The 13220-nt window shown below is 37.6% G+C and overlaps 1 pseudogene; it reads right to left on the bottom strand.

The window, feature by feature from the left end:
- Positions 1-5969: 5969 nt before the first annotated feature.
- Positions 5970-6789, bottom strand: LOC100139625 (ribonuclease H2 subunit B-like; annotated as a pseudogene).
- Between the last annotated feature and the right edge of the window lie 6431 nt (positions 6790-13220).

Below are 13220 nucleotides of genomic sequence, written 5' to 3'. Positions count from 1 at the left end.
ATGGGGCATAAATTCAAGACCAAACAACTAAAGAAGTAGGAAAAAAAAAATGAAAATCTGGTTCAGTGGCTTTGAGAAGCAAAAGAATACAAAAGTGAGTCTGTATATATGTGAAAACTTAGTTCATATACCATACCACTTAATCTGAGTAGAAATTTTAAGACCAAATACCAGAATATGGAACAAATATCAGACATAGACCATGAAAGGCTTATTCCTTTTATGATCAATACATCAAGTAATCTCCAACTTTAAGAAATACTTAAATACCATTTTCCCTAAACATTTGCTATAGAGAAATACATTATGATAAATAATTTATACATACACATATACCATCTATATAGAATAGATTGGGTTTCTTTGAAAGACTGATATAAAGATACGACAAAGATCTAGATTTTATAAGCAAAATGGTTATAATAATGACTGCTGCTATATACTATTTTATGCTAGTAATGTAAATGATGACTTTTCATTCAAACATTAGTGTTATGGAATCTCATTTGATACAGAAATGAGGAAAAATCAGTAGTAATTGGTGTCATCTCTGAAGAAAGTTGTAACTTCTGAAGAAAAGTAGTAGTGTAAGCTTACTAATAAAATATCTCAATAAACATTAAGTTTATTTTAAAATAATGAAAGTTTCCTGCATAAAATCAGAGTGAAATATGAATACTAAGATGGCAATAATGTTTAGAAGCATATTCATATTGCAGTGTTATGAATTAACTTGAAAAAGTTGGATAAGAACACAGGGTGAAATATTCTAATTTCAATAAAAATCTGAAATGAAGGAGACCTGGATTAGATCCCTGGTTTGGGAAGATCCCTGGAGGAGGGCATGGCTACCCACTCCAGTATTCTCACCTGGAGCATCCCCATGGATAGAGGAGCCTGGCGAGTCACAGAGTTGGACAGGACAGAGGAGTCTATGGGACTGCAAAGAGTCTGACACAACTAAATGACTAAGTACAGCACAGCACAGTGGTCTGAAGAAAGTACAATAGATGCACTAATGAATAAGTCAGAAATATTCTAATTTTAATTTTAAGTAAAAATCTCTGTTTAATAAGAACCTTCTCTTATTTCTTAAAGAAAAGATAGTGTGGGCTTATGGCAAGCTAAAGAAATGCAAATAAGCTAGTTTTTTAGTTTCCAAAATTATTTTTAGCCCTCCACAGACTTATCTGGACATATTTAAACTCCTATCTTCCCTCAAAAAGGGGTGGAGAGGGCAGAGTCTTCTTCATTCTATAAAGGTTAAGATACAAGTATGGTTTCTTACTCAGAAAAAAAGGGATTTTTACTAATAAGATAATTCAAAACATTTCATTTGGTTCTGTGTGACTGACTAGCACAAAATTATGTTTGATTCATTTACATTCTTCACCAAGAGAATTAGAATTACTTTTATGTCTTGAAAAAAGATGTATCTTTTTAGGGAAAAAAAATGCACAAATATCTTTTATTTCCTCAACTTGTGAGGACACATAACAATAGATACAGCTTTTAAAAAGATATAAAAACTGCTGAAATTAGAACAAGAATAGACTGAAAAAAAAATCATTCAAGTACCTGAAAAACTTGATACATGAAAGAGGAGGGGATATATCAACAAAACAAGAGCAAATGTCAGTGAAGGAAAAAAAAAATAGAGAACAAGGAAGATCAATAAAACATAGAGATCAATGAGCAAAAATAATGTTCAATCAATTATTAAAAATCAGATTTTAATAATAAAAGTGAAACTAGCACACTTGATTCAGGCAAACACCTTCCCACAGACATCAATTGCATTCATTTAATAGACTTGTGTATTGCCACATTCCTAGTATGGCCTTCTATTTATGTTTCAATGGGAATCAAATGATCAACTCAGATAATTTCTTAAATAACTGTTTTACTCATGATCTTCTTTATGTTGTTACAATAATCTACCCTCCTAATTTTATAAAAGCATATGCAAGAGCCTACCTCTTTCTTTCTTAAAACTTTTAAAATGAAAATTAATTCTTCTGAGAATATGATGAAATAGTTAGAAAGTGACTTGAGGATTTTTATCAGAATTTAGCTCAACAATAAAAATAAACAAAAATAATAATCAAAATCTAGAAATCAATCTAGAAGATCAAAATTTTATTATTATAATTTCCAGCAGATGTACAGAGAATTAAGATATAATAGAAAGGTTTTCTCCATGATCTGGCATAATATTCAAATTTCTTACTGTAATAACCTACCAATTTCAAGATAGGAATATTAAGCAATGATTTATCTGCAGTACAAGGGTATTAATAATATCTATACCATAATTGTGTAATGAGTAATAAGTGCATGATTAATGTGAAAAAGATGTAGTTCAAAAGGCTGATAATTCAAGTTTCAAGTATTCAGAATTCTCAATTTCTTTTCTCTCCTTTGTCTCTGTGTATATTACTTTACACATAAACACACAACACAAGGAAAATTTTAAATATTCTGATTTAGTAATAATGAAAACACAAAATCTTAATATTTGTGAGAGAGAAAATAGTGCTTGGGAAAAATATCACATTAAATGTTTATACAAAAGACAAAATTATTAAGTGAAAAATTCCACCTTAAAAACTAGAAAAAGAAGACAAATAAATGCAGGAAGAAATAATAAAATAATAAAGGTAAGAGCAGAAATCACCAAGATCATGAGAAGAAAAAACAACAGAAAAGCTTCAGTGAAACTCAATATTTCTACTTTGATCAATAATAATAGATCTCTGAAAAGATCTTTAAAATAAATAGGTATATGATACCATAATTGCCATCAGTAAATGAGAAAAAGCATATTTCTATAGGTTTTAAGGACATTAAAGGCTAATAATGAGTATCAGTTTTCTAGTTTTGCCAGTAAATTTGGTATCTTAGAGTGAAATGAATAAATTCCATAGAAGACAAACTACATAGTTTACTTACTAAGAACTGAAATCACTATTACCCTAATAAAAACAAATTCAAAGATTTTATAAGTGATTCTGAAAACTTATAGAGATCAATATCCTCAGAAATATAGCTTCAGATATCCTTAATGAAATATTAGTAAATCAAATATAGCAATAAATAAAGATCATTATAAATAATGGCCAAATGGGGTTATCCTAGGAACACAAAGTTAGTTCAAAATCTTAATCAATAAATGGAATTCACCATAGCAACACACTTCAGAAGACATACCATATAATTCTCTCAAAAGATATAGAAAAAGAATCTGGCAAAGCTTCATTCTTTTATCTTTTAGGATAAAAGACAAAATTATCTTTTAATTGGTATGCTTTTATCAAACAAAGATGTGTCACAATTGCAATTGGTAGTATGACTTTTGTTTTAAAAGCTCACAAAATAGTGATACTTCTCCCAAATAACAGAATTTAAGATTCAGAGAAATGTAATAGTCACATTATGTGACTGTACTTCCAGCCCTAAAGCCAGGGTATTCTCCATTTTCATTATACAGTGTATCGGTTTTCCATGGTGTTAAAACCAATGACCACAAGAACTGGTGGCATAAAACAACTAAAATTCATTCTTTGGTGTGTTACCAACTTGTTCATTACTGTATTAGCAAGACAGTATATTCCCTGTTTTCATTATACAGTGTATTAGTTTTCTGCAGTTGTTATAACCAATTACCACAGACTAGGTGACATAAAACAGCTAAAATTTATTCCCTCACTGATCCAGAGGTCAGAAGTTCAAAATCAAGGTGTTGGCAAGCTTGAATTCCCTTCAGAAGGACTGTGCAGGAATCTTTCTCTTGTTTCTTCTAATTACTGGTTGCTGCCAGCATTCCTTGAGTTTCTTTTTATTTCTTTATTTGTATTGTAGTTAAAACATTTAACATGAGATCTAGAGTCTTCGGTTTCCCAGGTGGCTAAGTGGGAAAGCATCTGCCTGCCAATGCAGTTGATGCAAGTCGTAGATTCCATCCATGGGTCTGGAAGATCCCCTGGAGTAGGAAATGGCATCATACGCCAGTATTCTTGCTTGGAAAATTGTATGAACTGAGAAACCTGGTGGGCTACAGTCCTCGGGGCCACAGTAGAACATGACTGAGCAATAGAATCTTAATAAACTTTTAAATATAAAATACAGTATTGTTAATATACAACATAGCATTGTTAGCTACAGACCAGTGCCGTACAGCTGCTGCTGCAGCAGCAGCAGCAACTTTCCATTTTGCCCTCATCACAGCCACTGGAAACCACAATGTTACTCTATGCCTTGATGAGTTTTATTATTTTAAATACCTCATTTAAGTGTAAATATTTGTTCTTCTGTTATTGGCTTAACATACTGTCCTCAAGGTTCATCTGCATTGTACTTATGGCAGGATTTCCATTTTTTATGACAGTGATATTTGACTGTGTGTATATAACACATTTTCTTTATGCATTCACCTGTTAATGGACATTTAAGTTGCTTCCATACCTTGGTTACTGTAGATAGTGCTCCAACGAGCATGGGAGTGTAAATAGCTCTTCAAGATCCTAATTTTGATCCCGTTGGATAAATACTTAGCATGATTGTTAAGTCTTATAGCAGTTATATTTTTAATTTCTGGAGGAATCTCCAGTTTTTCACAGCAGCTGCCCCATTTTACATTCTCATCAATATTGATGATTCCACTTTTTCTGCATCCTCTCCTACACTTGTTATCTTTCTTTTGATGAAGTGTTAATGATATTTCCATACATCTTAACTAGGTCAGGAAGATCCTCTGGAGGAGGGTGTGGCAACCCACCCCAGTATTCTTGCCTGGAAAATTCCATAGACAGAGGAGCCTGGTGGGCTACCATCCATGAAATCACAAGTCAGACATGACTGAGCAACTAATGCTAACAGCTGTGAAGTAACAGCTCGTTATTTTGATTTGCTTTTCCCTGTTGATTAATGATGTTGAGCATTTTTCATATACCTATTGGTTAATTATATATTTTCTTTAGAGAAAGTCTATTCAGTCCTTGATCTTTTTTTTTTTTTTTCAGTTGAGTTATTCAGATTTTTGCTTATTGAACAGTAGGAATTCCTCATATGTTTTGAACATTAAAACCTTTTGGATATGTTGTTGTTGTTCCATCACCAAGTCATGTCCAATTCTCCATGCTTGCAAATATTTCTTTCCATTCCATAGATTTACATTTTACTCTATTAATTTTCTTTTACTATGTGTGAAAAAGCTTTTTAATTTGATGGAATTTTACTTATCTATTTTTGCTTTTGTTGCCTGTGCTTTGAATGTCAAATTCAAAAATAAATATTGCCAAGATCAATGTCCTGAAGTTTTCTGTACTTCTCTTCTCTGAATTTTATAGCTTCAAACCTTAAGTTGATGCTTTTAATCCTCTGTTGAGTTGATTTTTACTTTTTTTTCTTTTTTTGGTTATGTCAGTTTATTGAGGAATTTCTGATGCTAAAGGTTAATTCTATTCACTTGATTATTTTTCGTGATGTCAAATAAAAAACTCCAAAGGCTATAAGCCATGATGTTTCACAATTACTTTCCCATATGTTGTTCAGGGAACACAAAATTCAAACCCAAAGAAATGTTCCAGTGAATCTGAAAATTGCTCTCATCCTACCTTTTTTCAAAAAGTGATAATTATGGGTTCGGAAGTAGGGTGGCAAGGATGAAAGTGGGACATGAAGAAAGCAGATATTTTCGCTCAATTTCACTTTCAAAGGTCCAAATCATTCCCATTTTTTTTTTAACATGTTTTGCACCAAAAAAGGAATCAATACTTTTCATTCCACACTTGTTAACTTTAGCCAAAGCCTTCTGCTGCTGCTGCTGCTAAGTCGCTTCAGTCGTGTCCGACTCTGTGCGACCCCATAGATGGCAGCCCACTAGGCTCTCTGTCCCTGGGATTCTCCAGGGAAAAACACTGGAGTGGGTTCCCATTTCCTTCTCCAAAAGCCTTCTGAGTCGTGGTCAATTTACTATTTTTCTTCACAGTCCTGAAATCTTTACAATTAAACAGTGTAATCTTCTTTCGCTTCTACAGGCTTGTCTGATAACTTTGTTTTCTTCTATGGAGGGTTTGGCACTGAAGCTGGAGGTTCTGGAAGCTTTAAATATTTAGATAAGTTATCACTTTATTGTTTAGGGATGGATCAGATATCAGACCATGGGCATAATGGACATAATACTCGTCCTTGGCACTGGAAACCTGGTCACTAGAGAAAAACGCAATAGACTGTACCCTGGCACTGACATTTACCTTATTGGTTTTTAATGCTGCCATTTTCTCATTAACCTTTTTTTTCCTAATCATTTTAATGTCTTCTCTTTGCTGTTCTTGTAGTATTTCTTCTTGTCTATTTCTTTCTCCTCTGTCACGTGTCTATAACTTCTCAAGTTCAGGAAGTTTCAGCAACAAGTTGCAATCCGGGAACACGTCATCCATCACAACTTGATCCAGGGGCTGAAACTTCACCTCTTTACTGGCCATTATAAGGTAGTGGAGAAGTAGAAACAGAGAGTCCATAGGTGTGGCAAAGTGAAGAAGACCTCTTGCTTGAACTGATTCATTTATAAACCAATAATTTTTTTTCCTTGAAAATTTTTATTTCAAACAGCTGCGGTAGACACATATTCAACAAGTAAATGGCTCCTTCCCCTGAACGTGGGTTAGCCAGTTTTATAAACACAAGCCCACTTTTCATCTTCTTTGACGCATCCTTTAAATATTCCAGGAGCAGGAACACGTGCTGCCAGGCACGAGCCCCGTCCCCGCCGTCCGCGCCGCCCACCATGCCGCTCGTCTGTCTCTCGGCGGCCCTCAGCCCTCGGAGCGCGGTTGGCAAGTGCAGGCAGAAGGGTCGGGAAGCGCGGCGCGCGGCGCTGCCAGCAGCACGGCCTGCCAGGCGAATGTCGTTTCATTTCCGGAGTCCACAGCGGCCAGGCTTTCAGTGTTTAAATTGAGCGCCAGGCCCAGGCCGTCGGCCCACTAGATTTTTACTTTTTTGAATGATGTAATAAAAAGATACAATTTTATTCTTTGTGTAGGTATGTAAATAAAGTTTCCCAACACTTCATTGAACAGACTTCTTTCACCCTTGTATATTTCTGGCACCCTTAGTAAGGATCACTTGGCCGTACAGACAACCACTGATTTACAGTGGTTCAACTTACAATTCTTCAACTTAACAACGAAGGGAAAGTAATATACATTCAATAGAAAATGTACTTTGAATTTTGATTTTTCCCAAGGATAGAGACATTCAGTACAGTGACAGCAAGCCACAGCAACTAGGGAGCTAAGCAGTTGCAAAGGGAAATAATCTAAACACTTACAACTGTTCTGTACCCATATAATCATTGTTTGTCACTATCAGTACAGTTTTAATGAATTATTTACAAGACATTAGATACTTTATTATAAAATAATCTTTGTGTTAGATGACTTTGCCCAAATATAATCTAAGTATTCTGAGCATGTTTAAGGTAAGCTAGGTTACGCTGATCCTGATTGGTAGGTTAGCTGCAAGAATTGCATGTTTAATTTAGAATATTTTCAACTTACAATGAGTTTGCCAGGAGATGACCGCATCATAACTACAGGAAGTCTTTATACGCATGGGTTTATTTCTGGGTTCTCTATTGTATTGGACTGTATATCTTTGAGCAAGAACGCTACAGCTTTAACTACTGCAACTTTGTAATGTTGACATATTTTGAAGTTAAGTGTGATACCTCCAGCTTTGTGATTCTTTCTTAAGATTGTTTGGACTATTTGGAGTTTTTGTAATTCTATAATAATTTTAGGATTTTTTTCCTATTTCTGTAAAAAATGCCATTGGAATTTGGATAGAGACTGCACTGAATCTGTAGTTTGGTTAGTGTGTTCATTTTAGCAATACAGCCTTCTCTAAAATTTCCTCTTAAAATATTTAGATTTATGTTTCCTGTAAGTGTGGTTTCCTCCATTTTTAATCAATGCTCTTATTATTTTATAAAAAAGTGAACAAAAAGATGATCATTGACATGTTCATTGTAAATAATACATTTTAGTGTTAAAAAATCCTTTATTTAAAACTTTGAGCAGAATTCCCTTGTTTAATATTTAGATCTGACCACTGTGTCTTTATCTTTATTATGTACATGTGTCAATATGTCTTTGCCCATCTTTTTATTCTCAAAAAGTATGGTATATTTTAGATAATTCTTTATATCATACTATGTTGGACATTCAAAGAATGCTCAAACTACCACACAGTTGCACTCATCTAACACGCTAGTAAAGTAATGCTCAAAATTCTCAAAGCCAGGATTCAGCAATATGTGAACCGTGAACTTCCTGATGTTCAAGCTGGTTTTAGAAAAGGCAGAAGAACGAGAGATCAAATTGCCAACATCTGCTGGATCATAGAAAAAGCAAGAGACTTCCAGAAAACCATCTGTTTTTGCTTTCTTGACTATGCCAAAGCCTTTGACTGTGTGGATCACAATAAACTGTGGAAAATTCTGAAAGAGGTGGGAATACCAGACCACCTGATTTGCCTCTTGAGAAACCTGTATGCAGGTCAGGAAGCAACAGTTAGAACTGGACATGGAACAACAGACTGGTTCCAAATAGGAAAAGGAGTACATCAAGGCTGTATATTGTCACCTTGTTTATTTAACTTCTATGCAGAGTACATCATGAGAAATGCTGGACTGGAAGAAACACAAACTGGAATCAAGATTTCTGGGAGAAATATCAATAACCTCAGATATGCAGATGACACCACCCTTATGGCAGAAAGGGAAGAGGAACTAAAAAGCCTCTTGATGAAGGTGAAAATGGAGAGTGAAAAAGTTGGCTTAAACCTCAACATTCAGAAAACGAAGATCATGGCATCCAGTCCCACCACTTCATGGGAAATAGATGGGGAAACAGTGGAAACAGTGTCAGACTTTATTTTTCTGGGCTCCAAAATCACTACAGATGGTGACTGCAGCCATGAAATTAGAAGACGCCTACTCCTTGGAAGGAAAGCTATGACCAACCTAGATAGCATATTGAAAAGCAGAGACATTACTTTGTCAACAAAGGTTCCTCTAGTCAAGGCTATGGTTTTTCCTGTGGTCATGTATGGATGTGAGAGTTGGACTGTGAAGAAGGCTGAGCGCCGAAGAATTGATGCTTTTGAACTGTGGTGTTGGAGAAGACTCTTGAGAGTCCCTTGGACTGCAAGGAGATCCAACCAGTCCATTCTGAAGATCAGCCCTGGACTTTCTTTGGAAGAAATGATGCTAAAGCTGAAACTCCAGTACTTTGGCCACCTCATGCGAAGAGTTGACTCATTGGAAAAGACTCTGATGCTGGGAGGGATTGTGGGCGGGAGGAGAAGGGGACGACAGAGGATAAGATGGCTGGATGGCATCACTGACTCAATGGACGTGAGTCTGGGGGAACTCTGGGAGTTGGTGATGGACAGGGAGGCCTGGCATGCTGCGATTCATGGGGTCGCAAGGAGTCGGACACGACTGAGCGACTGATCTGATCTGATCTGATGTTGGATATTCAGCAGTGGCCACAGGACTGGAAAAGGTCAGTTTTCATTCCAATCCCAAAGAAAGGCAATGCCAAAGAATGCTCAAACTACCACACAATTACACTCATCTCACATGCTAGTGAATTAATGCTCAAAATTCTCCAAGCCAGGCTTCAGCAATATGTGAACTGTGAACTTCCAGATGTTCAGGTTGGTTTTAGAAAAGGCAGAGAAACAAAATGCAGAGATCAAATTGTCAACATCTGCTGGATCATGGAAAAAGCAAGAGAGTTCCAGAAAAACATCTATTTCTGTTTTATTGACTATGACAAAACCTTTGACTGTGTGGATCACAATAAACTGTGGAAAATTCTGAAAGAGATGGGAACACTAGACCACCTGACATGACTCTTGAGAAACCTGTATGCAGGTCAGGAAGCCACAGTTAGGACTGGACATGAACAACAGACTGGTTCCAAATAGGAAAAGAAGTACATCAAGGCTGTATATTATCAGCTTGCTTGTTTAACTTATAAGCAGAATATATCAAGAGAAACGTTGGATTGGAGGAAGCACAAGCAAGAATCAAGATTGCTGGAAGAAATATCAATAACCTCAGATATGCAGATGACACCACCCTTATGGCAGAACATAAAGAAGAACTAAAGAGCCTGTTGATGAAAGTGAAAGAGGAGAGTAACAAGTTGACTTAAAGCTCAACATTCAGAAAACTAAGATCATGGCATCAAGTCCCATCACTTCATGGCAAATAGATGGGGAAACAGTGGCTGACTTTATTTTTGGGGGGCTCCAAAATCACTGCAGATGGTGACTGCAGCCATGAAATTAAAAGACACTCCATGGAAGGAAAGTTATGACCAATCTAGACAGCATATTAAAAAGCAGAAACATTACTTTGTTAACAAAGATCCATCTAGTCAAGTCTACGGTTTTTCCAGTAGTCATGTATGGATGTGAGAGTAGGACTATAAAGAAAGCTGAGTGCCAAAGAACTGATGCTTTGACTAGGTGTTGGAGAAGACTCTTGAGAGTCCCTTGGACTGCAAGGAGATCCAACCAGTCCATCCTAAAGGAGATCAGTCCTGCGAGTTCATTGGTAGGACTGATGTTGAAGCTGAAACTCCAATAATTTGGCCACCTGATGTGAAGATCTGACTCATTTGAAAAGACCCTGATGTTGGGAAAGATTGAGGGCATGAGGAGAAGGGAATGACAGAGGATGAGATGGTTGGATGGCATCACAGACTCCATGGACATACATTTGGGTAGGCTCTGGCATATGGTGATGGACAGGGAGGCCTGGCATACTGCGGTTCATGGGGCCCCAAAGAGTCAGACAGGACTGAGTGACTGAACTAATTGACTGACTGATAATCAGTACAGTTCAGTCTCTCAGTCGTGTCTGACTCTTTGCGACCCCATGAATCTCAGCATGCCAGGCCTCCCAGTCCATCACCATCTCCTGGAGTTCACTCAAACTCATGTCCATTGAGTCGGTGATGCCATCCAGCCATCTCGTCCTCTGTCGTCCCCTTCTCCTCCTGCCCCCAATCCTTCCCAGCATCAGAGTCTTCTCCAATGAGTCAAGTCTTCGCATGAGGTGGCCAAAGTACTAGAGTTTCAGCTTTAGCATCATTCCTTCCAAAGAACAGCCAGATCTGATCTCCTTCAGAATGGACTGGTTGGATCTCCTTGCAATCCAAGGGACTCTCAAGAGTCTTCTCCAACACCACAGTTCAAAAGCATCAATTGTTTGGCACTCGGCTTTCTTTATAGTTCAACTCTCACATCCATATATGACTACTGGAAAAACCATAGCCTTGACTAGAGGAACCTTTGTTAGCAAAGTAATGTCTCTGCTTTTGAATATGCTATCTAGGTTGGTCATAACTTTCCTTCCAAGGAGTAAGCGTCTTTTAATTTCATGGCTGCAGTCACCATCTGTAGTGATTTTGGAGCCCAAAAAAATAAAGTCTGACACTGTTTCCACTGTTTCCCCATCTATTTCCCATAAAGTGATGGGACCAGATGCCATGATCTTCGTTTTCTGAATGTGGAGCTTTAAGCCAACTTTTTCACTCTCCTCCTTCACTTTCCTCAAGAGGCTTTTTAGTTCCTCTTCACTTTCTGCCATAAGGGTGGTATCATCTGCATATCTGAGGTTATTGATATTTCTCCCGGCAATCTTGATTCCAGCTTGTGCTTCTTCCAGCCCAGCATTTCTCATGATGTACTCTGCATAGAAGTTAAATAAGCAGGGTGACAATATACAGCCTTGATGTACTCCTTTTCCTATTTGGAACCAGTCTGTTGTTCCATGTCCATTTCTAACTGCTGCTTCCTGACCCGTACATAGGTTTCTCAAGAGGCAGATCAGGTGGTCTGCTATTCCCATCTCTTTCAGAATTCTCCACAGTTTATTGTGATCCACACAGTCAAAGGCTTTGGCATAGTCAATAAAGCAGAAATACATGTTTTTCTGGAACTCTCTTGCTTTTTCAATGATCCAGCAGATGTTGGCAATTTGATCTCTGGTTCTACTGCCTTTTCTAAAGCCAGCTTGAACATCTGGAAGTTCACAGATCATGTATTGCTGAAGCCTGGCTTTGAGAATTTTGAGCATTACTTTACTAGTATGTAAGATGAGTGCAACTGTGTGATAGTTTGAACATTCTTTGGCATTACCTTTCTTTGGGATTGGAATGAAAACTGACCTTTTGCAGTCCTGTGGCCACTGCTGAGTTTTCCAAAATGGCTTGCATATTGAGTGCAGCACTTTCACAGCATCATCTTTCAGGATTTGGAATAGCTCAACTGGAATTCCATCACCTCCACTAGTTTTCTTCGTAGCGATGCTTTCTAAGTCACACTTGACTTCACATTCCAGGCTGTCTGTCTCTAGATGAGTGATCATACCGTCATGATTATCTTTGTCGTGTAGATCTTTTTTGTACAGTTCAATCGTGGGCAGCTGTGATGGTGCAGAAGCGCAGCTGAGAGGAGCTACCCCACATCTGAGGTCAGGGGCAGCGGCCAAGAGTGCCAGGCTGCAACAGCGCAGGAATGGCCAAGATGAGCTACCCCGCATCCAAGTTCAGGGGTGGTGGTCGAGAGGAGCTACCCCACATCCAAGAAGCTGTGGCTGCGGAGGTGCAGGAGGGCCTAAAGCAGCTACTCCACGTTCAAGGTCAGGAGGGGCGTTGGTGAGGAGATACCTCTCGTCCAAGGTAAGGAGAAGCAGCTGCGCTTTGCTGGAGCAGCCGTAAAGAGATACCCCACATCCAAGGTAAGAGAAATCCAAGTAAGAAGGTAGGTGTTGCAAGAGGGTATCAGAGGGCAGACATACTGAAACCATACTCACAGAAAACTAGTCAGTCTAATCACACTAAGACCACAGCCTTGTCTAACTCAATGACTGATGTTGGATAACATTATATAATATAAAAATCTACTCTTTTTAATACAGGAAAAATCTTAATGGCATATGCTACTGTAATAGCTATATTTGATATTAATATTATTACCTCCTTGGTGACTCAGAGGTAAAAGAATCTGCCTGTCAATGCAGGAGATGCAGGAGACTCAGGTTTGATCTCTGGGTCAGGAATATTCTGTGGAGAAGGGAATGGCAACCCATTTGCTTACACTTCTGGTATTCTTGCCTGAAACATGTCATGGACAGAAAA

Source organism: Bos taurus, chromosome 11 (assembly GCF_002263795.3).
Source record: "Bos taurus isolate L1 Dominette 01449 registration number 42190680 breed Hereford chromosome 11, ARS-UCD2.0, whole genome shotgun sequence".
Lineage (NCBI taxonomy): Eukaryota > Metazoa > Chordata > Mammalia > Artiodactyla > Bovidae > Bos > Bos taurus.
Note: the sequence above shows the minus strand (reverse complement) of the source record. Positions and strands in the feature narration are given on the sequence as shown.